At 36.7% G+C, this 15,740-nt stretch overlaps 1 long non-coding RNA gene across 1 annotated transcript; it reads right to left on the bottom strand.

Annotated features, from left to right (window-relative positions):
- Positions 1-11,637: 11,637 nt before the first annotated feature.
- Positions 11,638-13,125, bottom strand: LOC139150673 (uncharacterized). Its single transcript, XR_011556255.1, has 3 exons — positions 12,396-13,125; positions 11,971-12,093; positions 11,638-11,771 (listed from the first exon to the last, which is right to left on the bottom strand). It is a non-coding gene; the product is annotated as an uncharacterized lncRNA (long non-coding RNA).
- Positions 13,126-15,740: the final 2,615 nt, after the last annotated feature.

Below are 15,740 nucleotides of genomic sequence, written 5' to 3'. Positions count from 1 at the left end.
AAAATCGGCTGTATGTTCTACTTGGATCGACGGGGTCGTTTGCGCCGTGTTTGATGTCAAGCGCACCCAAGATAACGGATTACCTTTCTCTTCTGCTCTGAACTGGAAGCGTTCATACCTAGGCGACTGTAACAGCGACGATGGAGTCAACAAAATCTATGAAATCGTACGATCATAACGACAACAGAGAAAGCAGTCGGGAAAACAACACCAGGGCGGATGTATTTAGTGCTCTCCCCGTCGAAATGTGTTTTAAAATTGTCACGGAATTAGATATAACCAGTGTCTGTCAGATGTCCCAGACGTCGAAGGAATGGAATGATGCTATCGACAACACCGAATGGCTGTGGAAGTTGCTGTGCTTACATCACCTGGAAGACGAAACGTATGTCCAGAGTGACAGAGAAGAAGGCTACTCGTGGAAGGTAGGAACAGAAGCTTCGTCATATCTCTTCATACAAATGCAATCAGCTGTAAACATGTACAGACATGCATGTACACAGTGTCAGTTAAAGTAAAAGTGAAAGGAGATTTCTCTTTATATCGCTTGCGTGTTACATAATGTCATTAACATAGCTATTATATTTCTGTTGAATTTCTGAAGTTGAAGAAAAACAGGTACTCAAATAGACAGTCATCTGAGTTATTTTGCATGTTTCATACCAAATTGTGTGGCTGTACATGAACAAATTACATTCTACAAGTATGTAACCAGAGAGGATTTACGTATTTTTACGCAGACTGTGGAAGAGAAAATATGGAATCATTTACCTCGTGTGTAAATTTTCATTGATCTTCTTGAACATAGTTTGTATATATGTATTTTTTTTCTGAACTACAGGAGACTTTCAAGCGGAACTATGGATACACACTAATCAAGCGTCATTGGTTAAATGGTGCATTCAGCAATATCACTTCCTACGGTGATCTACCTACCTGTTGTATGTGTCCAATGGACGTAGAAACCTGGGGTCAAATTCTTGAGTTAGAGTTATGCAGATAAAGCAACAGCAGCTTGTTAACATCCTGGGAATTGTTTCAAAAGAGCGCATCAAAGTGGAGGTACTCCTGGAGGTATTGTGTGATTATTTACTGATTATGAACATTACAGACTGCAAAATTTAAAATATACCATTGATGATGTCAAGCTTCTTTGAGAAAACATTTTTCTTTCAAACAAGGTATGCTTTGAAACCATATGCAGTTGAACCCTCACATCTCAAAGCAGCAAAAACATTTTTTTTTCTTGTTCAATATCTACTATTATGTGCAATTAACATAGGCAAAACTGCAAAAACTAGAGTGGGCCACTTTATTGAGGCATTTAAAGTCAGGAAATATTGATATTGCAGTGCATTATGCATGCATTTCCTGCTTTCATTTCACATACTACTGCATTTTTAAAATGTTGGCAGTTGTTCATTTAATCTTATCATGGCCTCAATAAGTTACAGCTGATATATCTGTAAACGTGCTTAGGTACGTGTACGTGTGTGTGACCTCACATTTTTGTAAAATTTATTTGTACAGAAACAACAAAAAGTATTTCTTAGATAGAATAAGCTTGCTTTCATGAAGTATCAAGATATTTAATTTAGTCTCAGCTCAAGTTGGCATGTCAAACAGGTTTAGTTGCTGTCAAGTTGATTTAAGGAGTATTCCATGACCTGAACAAAGAGAGGTGACATGAACAAAGGTTGAAGTACATAATGGTAAAATGATTGTAGGGGAAGCTGGTCGTAAAATGACAGCACAATTCATACAGAAAATTTTACAAAACAAAGAGCTCAATGAGGAGTAATCATTGGTGTAATTTGATTGGAATAATCATTTTTTCCATGTCCACTTTTCCTTTCAAAATGAAAACTCGAACTTTGTAAAAACATGTATGACTGATAAACAGAAGCAGATGTCACATTATTAGATGCATAACTAGGTGCAAGGCTAGTTTTCTTACAGCATTATTGATTTCTAAGCATCTGCCAACAGTTTTGACAATTTCAGTCACAAGTATTTTCATGGCCCGGTTTTTAACAGACACTATACACATGGTGTACTTGAGAAGTACAAAACATACACTAAGTACAATATACTCTTTTCAAAGAAACTATAAGATATGAGGTCACTGAAAATTTCTTGATTTTCATGTTTTCTGCTGTGACCTTGACATTGAAAGTGATAGCCATGGTTCCCTTGGGATTGGTACATCAGAATTTATACAAAAAATCCTGAAAGTCACAATAATTAAGAAAGGAACACAATTATGTCAAGTGAAATCTAAGGAAAGATATTTATCACATATTAGCTTTAGTAAATTTTGCCTATGGTATTTTGCTTCTTAAATATTTATATTTATATACTATCATAAAAAATTATTTAATTTGAAGCTTTGTATATTGCATAATGTATATTAATTAGAAATCCTTAAATACTGACTGGTTTGGTATAGTGGTTGTTATTTTCTTTATTTTTTAAACTTCATAGTGGAAAAAAGCTGCATCTATTATAAATAGTTTTGAATGATTTTTATTTGCCACCATAATTTTAACAGGAAAATACAACACTGCTGAAATATATTTACTTAATATAATTACAGTATATAATTTTATTTTATATATGAGGTATGATGACATGCATTTTATACTTTTACCTTTTGAACAGAAAACTCATGAATTTGTGAAATGCTTTTTATCTGGTTTATGGCTGTGTTTGCAATATTTTGTAGTTTCCTTCAAATAAACGCCGAAGACAAGCTATGACATGTTGTCTCATTTCATTTCTTTTTTCAAATGGTGTGTACGTAAGTTGAAAAAAAATTGCCTGTTCAAATAGGATTTTGTTAAACATGGTCCTTGTGATATCAGTACCGAATAGTAAACGTTACGTCCGATGCGTCAATACTACTGATGGTTCTATTTCGTTAGTGGCCCAACCCTTTTCTAACTGATACCAACGCAAAATGTACTGTTGAGGGCGCACTACTGCGGCCAGGTGTCGGGGCTCGAAATTAACTTTTTTCTCTGGTAGTCCACTTGGGCTACCATTTTCTGAAGTTGGTAGCCCAGTGACAATGGCTGGTAGCCCATGCATATTTTAGTTTAGGGATATCGTTCTTCATTAACCAGACAATAAAAAGCAATTTTTCAAGATTCTGTCCCTGAAGTGAATTTTCTAGTCATTTGATGTGAACACTTTACACACCTAGCACCAAAAGGAAACAGGTATAAGCCTCCCCCCAAAAAAAGTTTCTGGTCCTTGACATTCAGCAAAAGTGATGCGGCGGGGTTTTTTTTCCTTTTTTATTCTTAACAATGCTGGTTTGGCACTATTGATGCAACAGTTATTGTCTTTTATCACTGGCTGCATAATACTTCCGTTTTCTTTTTAGCATTTTGGAGATGCAAACAGGGATATCAAGGATAAGTGTACTAATTAGGCAAAAAAAAAAAAAATGAAATAAAATAAATTGTGTTGTTCTGATAGCATTGTTTTGAATAATAGTAGGGAGGTCGGTGGGAATTTTTTTCCAAAATATTTTTATTTTTAAATATGCTTTTTTCAAGGGTTCAGCTGAGGCGTGGTCAAACACTGGCCACATTTCTAGAAAAATGTATCATACGTATAAAAGGGAAAAAACTCCATACAATTCTAAATGCCAAGAAACGAACGCGTGATTTTACGTGTTTTTTCTCTCTTTTTTTTCCTTCCGTGTTTACGTAGCTCTAAAAAGTTTAGGGTCGGCAGGTAAAAAATAGGGTAGGTCGGGTTATGGGAACAGCACAATATTTTTGTCCGGCCTTAGTATGTAACCCAAAAAATGCCATGACGCCAGGTCCTGAAATGAAGCACTCGGTGACCAGAAACGTTTTTCTTTGGCCTAATAGACAACAGTGAATACTGAAAAGTTTGGTGACCTATTGGCAACTTGTTTCATCCTCAGATGAGTTGCATGAAAATTTTGACAGTTGTTATGACAACGACCACGACCTTCTCAGCACTTCGAGACTAGACAAACTGTAGCAGTGCTAAAAATAGACCATGGGCTTTCTGTAGGGAGGAGGCATATTGCCAGTGATTGATACATTATGATCAAAATGCAATGAAAATGCGTTTTCATTGACCATCACTTCCAGTGCCTGTCATTCAAGTATGTCAGTTCAAATATATTGGACATTGCACGACAAGTACTGACCGAATTTTGTCCCGGTCTTTGGTAGTCCGCATTGGCTACCATTTCATGGATTTTGGTAGCTCCAGGGAAAAAGTGGTAGTCTGTGGACGCGGGAAACCGCTAATTTCGAGCCCTATATCCTAAGTCTGTGAAATCAACGTTAACTGTGACAGTCATCAAAATCACCTGCTTTAATGATGCGTGCATTATAAGAAAGATTGATAAATTTAGATGTGCTATGGTTTAAACGAGGTTTAAATAATGTTTCAACATTCGTTAATGTTTCAACATTTGTTGCTTTTGTTGTTTAACATAAAGAGCTACATCAGATTAATTCATGGAACCTTCAACAAAAAACTGTTAAAACTCCCGAGGAGTGATTGCCTGCACAGCCGATAAAGTGATTTATTGCACGTTCAGAAACAGCATCTTCCGAAAAAATAATCCCGAGCTATTAAAAAATGCAAGTATCACTTTTTAACGGGAAGTCCCTGACAGGTGATCGAATACGAATTACGCATATCACTAGCCCTGTCTCGGTAAATCTGACAAAGTCCGATAAAAGTCTGGTAAAGTCTGATCAAACTTTGAAAAAACTAGAAGCAAGGGACGTAAATTGGATTCATTTCTTTATATACTTCTCTCATTTGTTTTTCACTTGTTCATGTTATTATTGTGTATTTTAAATCATGAAAGTCTTCAGGTTGTAATGTATTCAATGTATTGTTTTACAAAACAAAAACAACGATAACGACACAAGACATCGGTTTGTAGATGCTGCATAATTATCTACACTGACAGCGCCCTCTACTGGTTATGCTTGCTTGTGCCAAACTTTCATTGAGACCAGAAGTCGTGTTAGCTGTCTCCTTTTCTTACATAGTTTCTCGTATCACCATGGACACATCAGTAGCAGAACAACAACTCTTGGATCAAGGTCTACCGTCTACAACTTTCACCAAGTGGAAAGCAAGCCAGAGCAACTGGACGAAAGCCATCGGCAAAGAAAGTTGGCTACTATGAGCACGATGAGCAGAATCAAAATGGCTACACCACACCCGAATGGCGGGAAAGGTACGATCATCGGTATCGGTAGTATACCTTACCTACACCAAACGCATATACAGGAACAGAAGTTGAGTTGTCGAGACTTGAGAAAGAAGAATTATAGGCAGAAAAAAAATCTGCAAGAAAAGAATGAAGTGGATGCCTTATTATAAGACTGCAACTTCAGAAATTACGCTCAGCAGAACGGAACTCAAGTCAAGCCGGAGACAGCGCACGATTTCTGTCATGTATTCGCGTGAAATTGCAGACTAGTGCGTTTGATGGACCATATTTTGGTTGGGCTTTACCATTTGCACCGATTAGGCTTGTAAGATATTTTACAGGCCAGATAGTTACTGTTTTCGTGCATTGCGATGACTGTCAGACGTCAGTTCGGCTGGAACATCGACACAGTCTCAATAATCCGTCTTGGGTAATCGTTGGAACTGTCTTGTCGTGGCTTTGAGGTGTTCTCTTCTGTGGCCTGACTCCTAGTATTATTTTTATTCATTTCGTCTGTGTACAACTCATCAGAGATACGCTGTCTACTACGTCTTTAAATCCACTGCCTCTATGGTAAATATTGTCGTCGTGGACATCCAATGGCCTTTCGCAATCATCGTGATTGATATCACCATCGGTACCTTGAAGAATACTGAGATTCTCAGATCTCTCTTATCTTCTAGTTGTATCATAGGGGGATTCAATCTCCGATGATGACGATGATGATGATTAAATATTTAAAAATGAAGATAAATAAACATATATTTGGACTCAGTAAATTTGTTGTTATTGTTGTTGTTATTGTTGTTGTCGTTGTTGATACTATTTGCAGAAAAGAACAAAGTATGCGCTGCAAATTTCAACACAGCCTAACTATACATGTGCGTCGCAAATTCAATACAGCCTAACTATACATGTGCGTTGCAAATTCAATACAGCCTAACTATACATGTGCGTTGCTGCCTAACTATACATGTGCGTTGCAAATTCAATACAGCCTAACTATACATGTGCGTTGCAAATTCAATACAGCCTAACATTACCCAAGGGGTGTCACTTCATTGCCACACACTTTTTTCGATCGCAAATCTGAAATGTAAGAGACGTCCAGATACGCTGAAAAACTTGCTGATTTCTCGACTTTTCATCGGTAAGAGGTAAAAATGTTGGAGTATTATTGAGGACTAATGTGCTTTGACCCTACGTCGAATTTTACCGATTTCGATGCATGCTAGGTGCATTTTTGGCGATCGAAAAAAAGTGTGTGGCAATGAAGTGACACCCTTGGGTAATGTTAGGCAGTATTGAATTTGCAACGCACATGTATAGTTAGGCAGCAACGCACATGTATAGTTAGGCTGTATTGAATTTGCAACGCACATGTATAGTTAGGCTGTATTGAATTTGCGACGCACATGTATAGTTAGGCTGTGTTGAAATTTGCAGCGCATACTTTGTTCTTTCTGCAAATAGTATCAACAACGACAACAACAATAAAAACAACAATAACAACAAATTTACTGAGTCCAAATATATGTTTATTTATCTTCATTTTTAAATATTTAATCATCATCATCGTCATCATCGGAGATTGAATCCCCTATGGTTGTATAGTAGCCAAATTATTCTACGGCTCCGTGACCTTTCTTACCATAATCGTCATCTTGACCGTCGTCTTCGTCATCTGTTACGTTTTCATCTCCAGCATATAATCTTCGGATCCACTCTCCGTCCTCCTCTACATTCCATATCCAGTCAGTATCATTACGGTTTAATATCTTCGTCACCATTGTCTTGATCAGAAGCAGCAGCAACAGACGATTCGCTCATTTTCGCATCGACGAAGGGCTTCAGCTCTTCATAATCACGGGCAGGCGTGATCGTTGCGGTACTCAATCCTATAACAAAATAATTGCAAAACAAACATATTCTTTGACAGTAAGTGTAATGAATTAAATTTCATAGCTTTTCTGAGTATATATATATATATATATATATATATATATATATATATATATATATATATATATATATATATATATATAGATTGTATACATTTTATATATATATTTATATATATATAATGTATACAATCTATATATATTTATATATATCCTAAATATATATAAATATATATCATATATATATTTATTGATATATATTTATATATATTTATGATATATAAATATATAGATTGTATACATTTTATATATATATTTATATATATATATATATATATATATTTATATATATATATATATATATATATATATTATATATATATATATATATATATATATATACACAAAAGGTTCTTGCAAACAACAGAACAAAATATTTATCTTAATACGACATGATTTCAATATTTTGAGTGACCCCCTAACATTCCTCCGACCCCCAGGCTGTAAATAATGACGGCTCCCTTACACAGGCATGGACTATTTGATAATCTTTGGGTAGCTTTTTTTAAAATTTTGAATTCTACATATTCAAATGTTGTTATTTGGTGGCCATTTGGAAAGTATTTTACAGAGTTTTCATGAAAACTCAAAATGTATAAGAAGACAAAATGATTTCCTAGTAGATTACCTTGTCAAGAGAGATAAGTGAATATTCAAATAGTAAAAATTTCCATTTGCTTCACTACTTAATGCAAAGAAATGCAAATTAATGCAAAGAAATCAAAATGCAGCTTCTGCATATGTGTAGACTACAGGATTTCTAATATTTTAAAAGTTTGCGTGTTTCATTGGTTCAAATTCACGGTATGGCTATTCATTTTGAATGCAGCTTCTATTTGGAAATTAACAGGTGTATCCTATAACGTACACTTTGAATGACAAATTAAATCATGAATTAAGGATATTATGAAGACATTTGTAAGTAGATCTATTTTATGGCAAATTCTCGCACCCTTGTCCATTCCTCGCCACATTGCATTGCAAATGTCGTGCTTAATGTTGTTAGAAATTGAAGAAGAGTATAGTTCTTGTAACACTCAATATGTAGGAACCACTTTATGTACAACAAATACTTCTGATGATAAGTCATGCTAAGCCTGGCACATCATTGTAAAGAACAAAAATGGACACAGGATATCTAGTGCAGGCTACGTGGACAAGCTCCACTGAGTAATCAAGATAGTTTCAGGTACACGGATGGGAAACTGTAACAGAAGCACAACAAGTGAATTCGAATAATGCTAGTTAATGTTTAAAATTGAAAAACTGGATACATGTAAAAAGGCAGCAAAAGTGTGAGTCAAAATATTAATCAAATCAGGGCATTGATGAAATCAAAGGGTGCGCGAAAAGGAAAGATGTTCTGAAAAAGAAGGGCGCGCCGACATTGAATGATATCATAAATATGGTGTGTCCGAAGTGCAGGCGGAAAATTAAAGATGTTATGAAATGGGGCACCCTGCGGGTGCATGGAAAAAATTTAGTGAAGACTTAAAGTATCTGTCCGTGCATTATTTTTGTCTTCATATTCTGCTGGCAATCTTTTTTATTTTTTCTGTCATCCTTGGGTGGATATGTTGCAAAAGCAACATCTCGGAATCCTATTCTGTCCCAGAAACCTTCCGAGCCCCGCCCGGATATCAAATGGGTAACCTCCTATGCGTTTTTCTTGAGTTACAGGAATATTTTTTCGAATTTTTCTTCATACTAGATTTCTTAATTTTTCTCTTATTTATGTATATTTCATATCATGAAAATTATCACTTTACAAAACATTCATGAGTACAATATCATATAGTGTGTTACAGATATAAAAAACAACAATACATAACGATACCAGAAATAAGGTCTTCAAACCAATCCAATACTTAATAAACATAAAAGGCAATGTACAATAACAGTGATGCATTCGTGTGAAAGTGTACAGAGTTCGTGGGTTTGATGGAAAGACTTTTGGTTGGAATGCCTTGACCATTTGGCTTCTAAGACATGTTACAGGCCAGGTGGTGACTGTTTTCACACATGGCAATAAATGTCAGTCGTCAGTTCGGCTGGAACATCGACACCGTCTCAACAATCTTATCAGAAACCTTACTGGTCTTGAGTAATCGTTGGAACTATCTTGCCGTGCCTTTGAAGTGGTCGCTTCTGTCGCGTCACTCCTAGTGTTATTTTTATTCATTCCGTCATTGTTCAACTCATCAGTAATTCGCTCTGTACCGTCCTTAAATCCAGTGCCTTTATTGTAAATGCTGTCGCCGTGGACATCCAGCGGCCTTTCGCAATAATCATTACTGATATCAGCATCGACACCTTGAAGAATATGGAGATCTACTGATCTTTCTTCGCGGTTTTCGTTTTCGTCGATAAACTCCTCGTCCACGGCACCATGGCCTTTCTTCCTATCTTCACCTTCATCGTCGTCTTCATCATCTGTTACGTTTTCATCTCCAGCATATAATCTTCGGATGCACTCTCCGTCCTGCTCTACTTTCCACATCCAGTCAATATCATTACGGTAAACTTGGTCACCATTGTCTTGATCAGCAGCTACAACAGCAGTAGACGATTCGCTCATTTTCGAATCCACAATTCGCTTCAGCTCTTCATAATCACGGGCAGGCGTGATCGTGGCTGTACTCAAGCCTATAACAAAATAATTGCAAAATAAATATTCTGAGACGGTAAGTGGAATAAATAGAATTTCATAGCTTTTCTAAATTTATAACATGTGAATGTATATTCAAAAGCTTCTTGCAAACAACAGAACCAAAGTACGTGAAAACGACAATCCCTAGAATCATATTTATGAGGTGCCACGTTGAATGACGGATAAGGAATAGCTTGGATACAAAGGTCTTCGCAATGCAAACGACTGCGGTTCTATCTGTCCAAATCCCAATCACAGCAGTGACCGTTTCTTTATCTCTGTCTGACTGCATCTCTCTCTCTCTCTCTCTCTCTCTCTCTCTCTCTCTCTCTCTCTCTCTCTCTCATCACTTACTTTTAACCTCACCGTGATCGATATCACCATCAGTACCATGACGAATACTGAGATCTGCTGCTCTCTTTTCCCGGTCCTTGTTTTCGTCTACAGACTCCTCTTCGCCACGGCCTTTCTTACTATAATTATCATCTTCACCGTCGTCTTCGTCATCAGTTAGGTTTTCATCTCCAGCATATAATCTTCGGATCCACTCTCCGTCCTCCTCTACTTTCCACATCCAGTCAATATCATTACTGTTATCTTCGTCACTATTGTCTTGATCAGCAGCAGCAACAGAAGTAGACGATTCGGAAATTTTCGAATCGACGAAGGGCTTCACCTCTTCATAATCACTTGCAGGCGTGATTGTGGCGGTACTTAATCCTATTACAAAATAATTGCAAAATAAACAAATATTCTGGGACGGTAAAGTGCAATGAATTAAATTTCATAGCTCTCCTGAATAGACATTCAAAAGGTTCTTGCAAACAAGAGAAACAAAATATGTGAAAACCACAACCCGTACATTCAGATTTCTGTGGTAAAGCGTTGAATGACGGATAAAAAAATAACTTAAAGTTACAAGGGGTCTTCGCCAAATACATAACCACACACGACTATGGTTCTATAAAATAATCGCAATCATACCCATCCGTAATCTATAACACTAGGTTAAAATTCGTAATACACTAGTTATAAACATACACACAAAACAGCAAAGCACAGGCAGTAAAGCACCGGTACACGCAACAAAGTCAAATTTATGAAAGAAAGATATATGGACCTCTGGCCAAAAGGCCAAGAAGTGATGTCGGGTGTTTCAAAAATTATAAGCGCATCCTGCCCCACATGTGGCACCCGCAATCACAACAATCACAACAGTGCCTGTTTCTTTACCTTTGTCTGGCTACATCTGTTTATCTCTCTCTCTCTCTCTCTCTCTCTCTCTCTCTCTCTCTCTCTCTCTCTACAAAAAAAAAAAAAAAAAAAAAAAAAAAAAAAAAGCACTTTTATCACTTACTTTTCACATCATCGTCCTCACTCTCCTCGCCTGAAAGAGCTTGATTTTGGGCTTGACTTTCACGCAAACTTGCAGAATTGCTTTGTTCACGCGTGTTGTCCTTCGGGACTCCTTGTTTACCTAAATTTGATTTAAAGAAGGATGTGATACATCAGGCATTCTGTAATCTGCATTATCATAGATCTGTTGGGTCTGTCTACATTACACCGCAAAAACAACATCAAAACCACTATCTAAACGTGTTACATTATCATCATCTCATCAATCTATGCTTTCCGGATCGAAGTACATGGCAACTGAATTAACCGATTTAATTTCATTTCATCTTTCTTGATAATCTATAGACAGGCATCCTGATCGCTTGATCCTTTGCTTGCTTGTTTTCTATGCTATTAGAATGTAAAGAAAACAATAGATAGAAAATGCAACTACCACTTTCACAGACCATCTCATCTTCACCTTGCCCCGCTTGAAGTTTTCCTGATATATGAGTACTACTTTTCGCGACAAGGCTACGCTCAGTTGCTGCTTCAAACAGTTTCGCCTTGGCACTTTTAACAAAACTGAACTCCAATGACGACTCTGAAACAGAAATTAGATTTTTCAAATTCCTGTTTGACGATTTTTATGGAACAACCATACAACAGGTGAATTTTTTCTGTATGCACTGAACTTTGTTTTGTTAGTTTCCGATTTAGACAATCAAGAAACGTCTACATCTAAATCGCCGAAAACGTTTTCTAAGATTTTTAACAAGTAAATCTAGAATTCATGGACTCACTTTCTCTTTTCGCTGTTTCCTGTATTTCTTTGAATACGACATCTTGATCCGACAATTTCATCACGTGACCACTTCCTTGTTTGGCTATCACTTGCATCCAGAAAGTCTCACGTTTTCTCATAACTGTGGAAAGAAACAAAATATTTACTCGTTATTATCGCCAAAACAGTCAGCTTGTAAAATGTAAACTTTAATGTACGAAATTTCTTCGACTCTGTCAAATTTTATTTTTGTCTGCATTATCGCTCGCAGGTACATGATGACTAAAATTTCTTTCCGCTGGACATTGCAGCAACTTTTACTCAGCTACGTGACTTTCATGTCGTGTCTGTTTTTTCTATGCCGTAGTTCGATGCACTGTTGTAAGTTCTTAATAAAAAAATAAAAAAAATTGGTGACATAAATGAAATTCAAAAAATCCTTACGTAGTTTCCGATCTTTGTCTTCCATACTTGTATTTCGTACATGTTGTCTGGTCTTTGCCTCATCACCTATGTCTCTGCAACCATACATTTTTCTTTCTATTCGCTGATCATCGAAATATCTGAGATAAAATTTGTCAAGATAGACGTTAGAATAAAAAATGTGTACTTTCTATGTAGGTTTTTTTAAATTCTCTGAGTCAAATTTCACCCAGTCAATATATAGGAACATACATTAAACACTTGTTCTTTTGTTTACACTTGCCTGGAGACGGTATCATCATTGCATACGTATACGTCAGAGTTAATATATTACACATGCATTTTGTTTTCTGAAACAGGTAAGAAATATCGAATCGGTGCGTCTCTTAAGCGCTATGTGCACGATAACTCGCAATATTCCGATAATATTCAAATCTATGCACGATAAAGCATGTAGCCCTTACGCGCTGCGATACTCACCCTGAGTTTGCGATGGTTTTGGAACTCGGATTGTCTATACATGGAACATCTACGTCACACGCACTTGCAGAAAGTTGTCGTTGTCATGGAACCAAGTTCCACGTTTTGTCGCAGAAGGAATTAGATCTTTGGGGGATGGTAAGAATGCTAGATTGCAGTATGTTTTCATTCTAGGCCTAAATTCGACATTTTTTTCGGATGTAGAATTGCACTTCTGGTCGACGTTCATATGAATACTTTTTTATTCGAAAAGCATGTTCAACTGCAAAAAATTAACACCCTATACACCCTTCGGATTGCATTACATGTTTCTCCACCCCCAACGATCTAGTGGTCGAGCCTCAATGTCGAGTTCCCACAACGATAGATGTTTTGCTGTCGCAATGCTCAAATTAACGACGCATGGATACGTCATAAGAGGTGTGAGATACAGGACGAGCATATGAAAGAGCCCTGGTATCAAAAGAACTCACCTTGCTTCGATCATACTTACCTTTCCCATAATATTATGGTACATCCCAAAATCTAAGGGCTGTCTCAAGAAAGTTCGTCAGACTACACTGTCGAATGTAGGCCTACTCGATAAAAAAAATTATTGTCAAATAAGAGTCTCTTGGAATTCGTTTAAGGTTAATGTATTTTCAAGCGGTAAGCTATAATGATTCCCATGGGGGAAAATGAATTGTCCGATGAAGACATTTTCTGAAAAAACAATATCCCGAGCGAAAAATGCAACCTACCACTCTTTCTACGGGCAGTCCCTGCCAGATGATCGAATACGCTTGAAGCCTACCACTTGCCCTATCCTTGCAAATCGTTTGATCCAACCGTGACAAAAATAATGGCACGGACCGTGTGATACTTGTACACTTTTTATGAGTTACAGGAATCGAATTTGTTTCTCAATGTTCGACTTCTTAATTTTTTTCTTAAGTACATATTTCAGAGACCATATTTCCAATCACATAATATATTAATTCATGAGTACAATATTGTAATGTGTCACACGTGTAATAAACAACAATAACGATACCACACATCAGTTCTTCAAACCAATCCAATATTTAATACACAAAAAGTATTATAACACGCCACTTGCTCATTCCTGTCGCGATTCGGCAGAATACGTCACGTGACGAGAAAATATATACGTCTAGTCCCAAAAAGTGACGTCAGAGGGAATTTTTTGAAAAACTATTTCCCTTGTGCCCGCGGTCACGTGACCGTAGTGTCGTCTGCAGCTTTCAAACAGTGGTGGGTGACGAGAATGTGATGTGCGCCCGGGATGAGCGACGATACTCTCTCTAAAACAGATTTTCCAACATTCCAACAGTGTAGGAACTTGGACAGCTCATAGACGGAAAAATTTAAAGTGCAACTAAGGATGTCGCTAGGTATGCTTAGAATATTTTTGAAAGAAAGTGGTACCACGATAACTGAAACCGCTGTGGAAAATATCGCGTAGTAAACATGTCACAATGGATTGTTGCGATGCAAAATATCAAAACACATTAGGGACTGGTCAGTTTCTTCAGCCTGGGGGGGGGGCCGGTGGATTCATGGGGGGGGGGTCACCCTGTTTTGACTTTGGTGATAGGGGGGTCACCATGTTTTTGAAATGCCCAATAGGGGGGGTCAGTGTGTTTTTGAATTTTGACACAGGCTCATCATTGCCTAAATGCATCGTGTCAGGCGTTCACCACAAATTTCATCATTCAGTTGTATTTTTCGGCGCGCCCTTTGGGCGCGTAACTTTAATAATCAGTCATATTTTCAGCACACCCAACTTTAACATATCAAGCATACATACATCAGAGATATCTGTATGTTCAATATTTTTCAGCTTGCTCTTCAAGCTCAATACTTTAATATATCAGACATTTTTCAGCATGCCCTTTAGGTGCATGACTTTAATATACACGGCATATATATCAGAGATATCAGGATGTTTCATATTTTTCGGCGCGCCCTTCGGGCGCCATATTTTAATAAATGAGAGATATCTTGATGTAAAGTGTACCATTATGAAATCTGCATTTCATATGAAAAGGATGACAAATTCCTGATACTTTTCTGTTCTCTCTATGAGAATTCAGTATGAGAAAGCAACATGCACAAATATTTCACAATATATATTTGATACAGTGACTTATTTTAGAGATAGAAAAATGACAAGATATCTTTCCTTCTCATTGATGCAATTATTTTCCTTTGTGTCGCAGGTTTTCTGTAGAAAGATGCTTTTTTATGAACAAAATAACATTTTAAAAAGGACTTTTTGTCATTATTAGCTGTGCTTTTATGGTTTCAATGTTACAAGAAAAGGTCATCTCAGACACTGCACACATCAGATTTAGCTAAAATGCCTCTCTATGGCTCCTCAGGAGATTTAATAGGATGGTTGGCAAGTCTTAACACCCATCAAAGTTTTTGATTCACTGCTTTTTCCTCTTTGATATTAATGATTGACATCCATTTCTGTACAAACAGTTCAGGACATCTGGTTAAGCATTGAAAGTGTGAAATACATTCACAGCTCATTCAAAATACAGCTCATTCAAAATGTACTGTATTCAAACTTTAAGATTGACACTTTGAAATTCCTATCTTACAACTGACATGTCAACAATTTCATTAAACATAGAATGACTATTTAAAATATATATATATGTAAAATGTAAAATATAATATATATATATATATATATATATATATATATATATATATATATATATATATATATATATATATATATATATATATATAATTTATGTCCACCTTTTGTTTTACCTATGTCGCGCGCCAGGGGGGGGGGGTCACCCTGTTTTCAAAATTTGGAATAGGGGGGGTCACCCTGTTTTCAAAATTTGGAATAGGGGGGGGTCA

This window comes from Ptychodera flava, chromosome 14, assembly GCF_041260155.1.
Source record: "Ptychodera flava strain L36383 chromosome 14, AS_Pfla_20210202, whole genome shotgun sequence".
Lineage (NCBI taxonomy): Eukaryota > Metazoa > Hemichordata > Enteropneusta > Ptychoderidae > Ptychodera > Ptychodera flava.
Note: the sequence above shows the minus strand (reverse complement) of the source record. Positions and strands in the feature narration are given on the sequence as shown.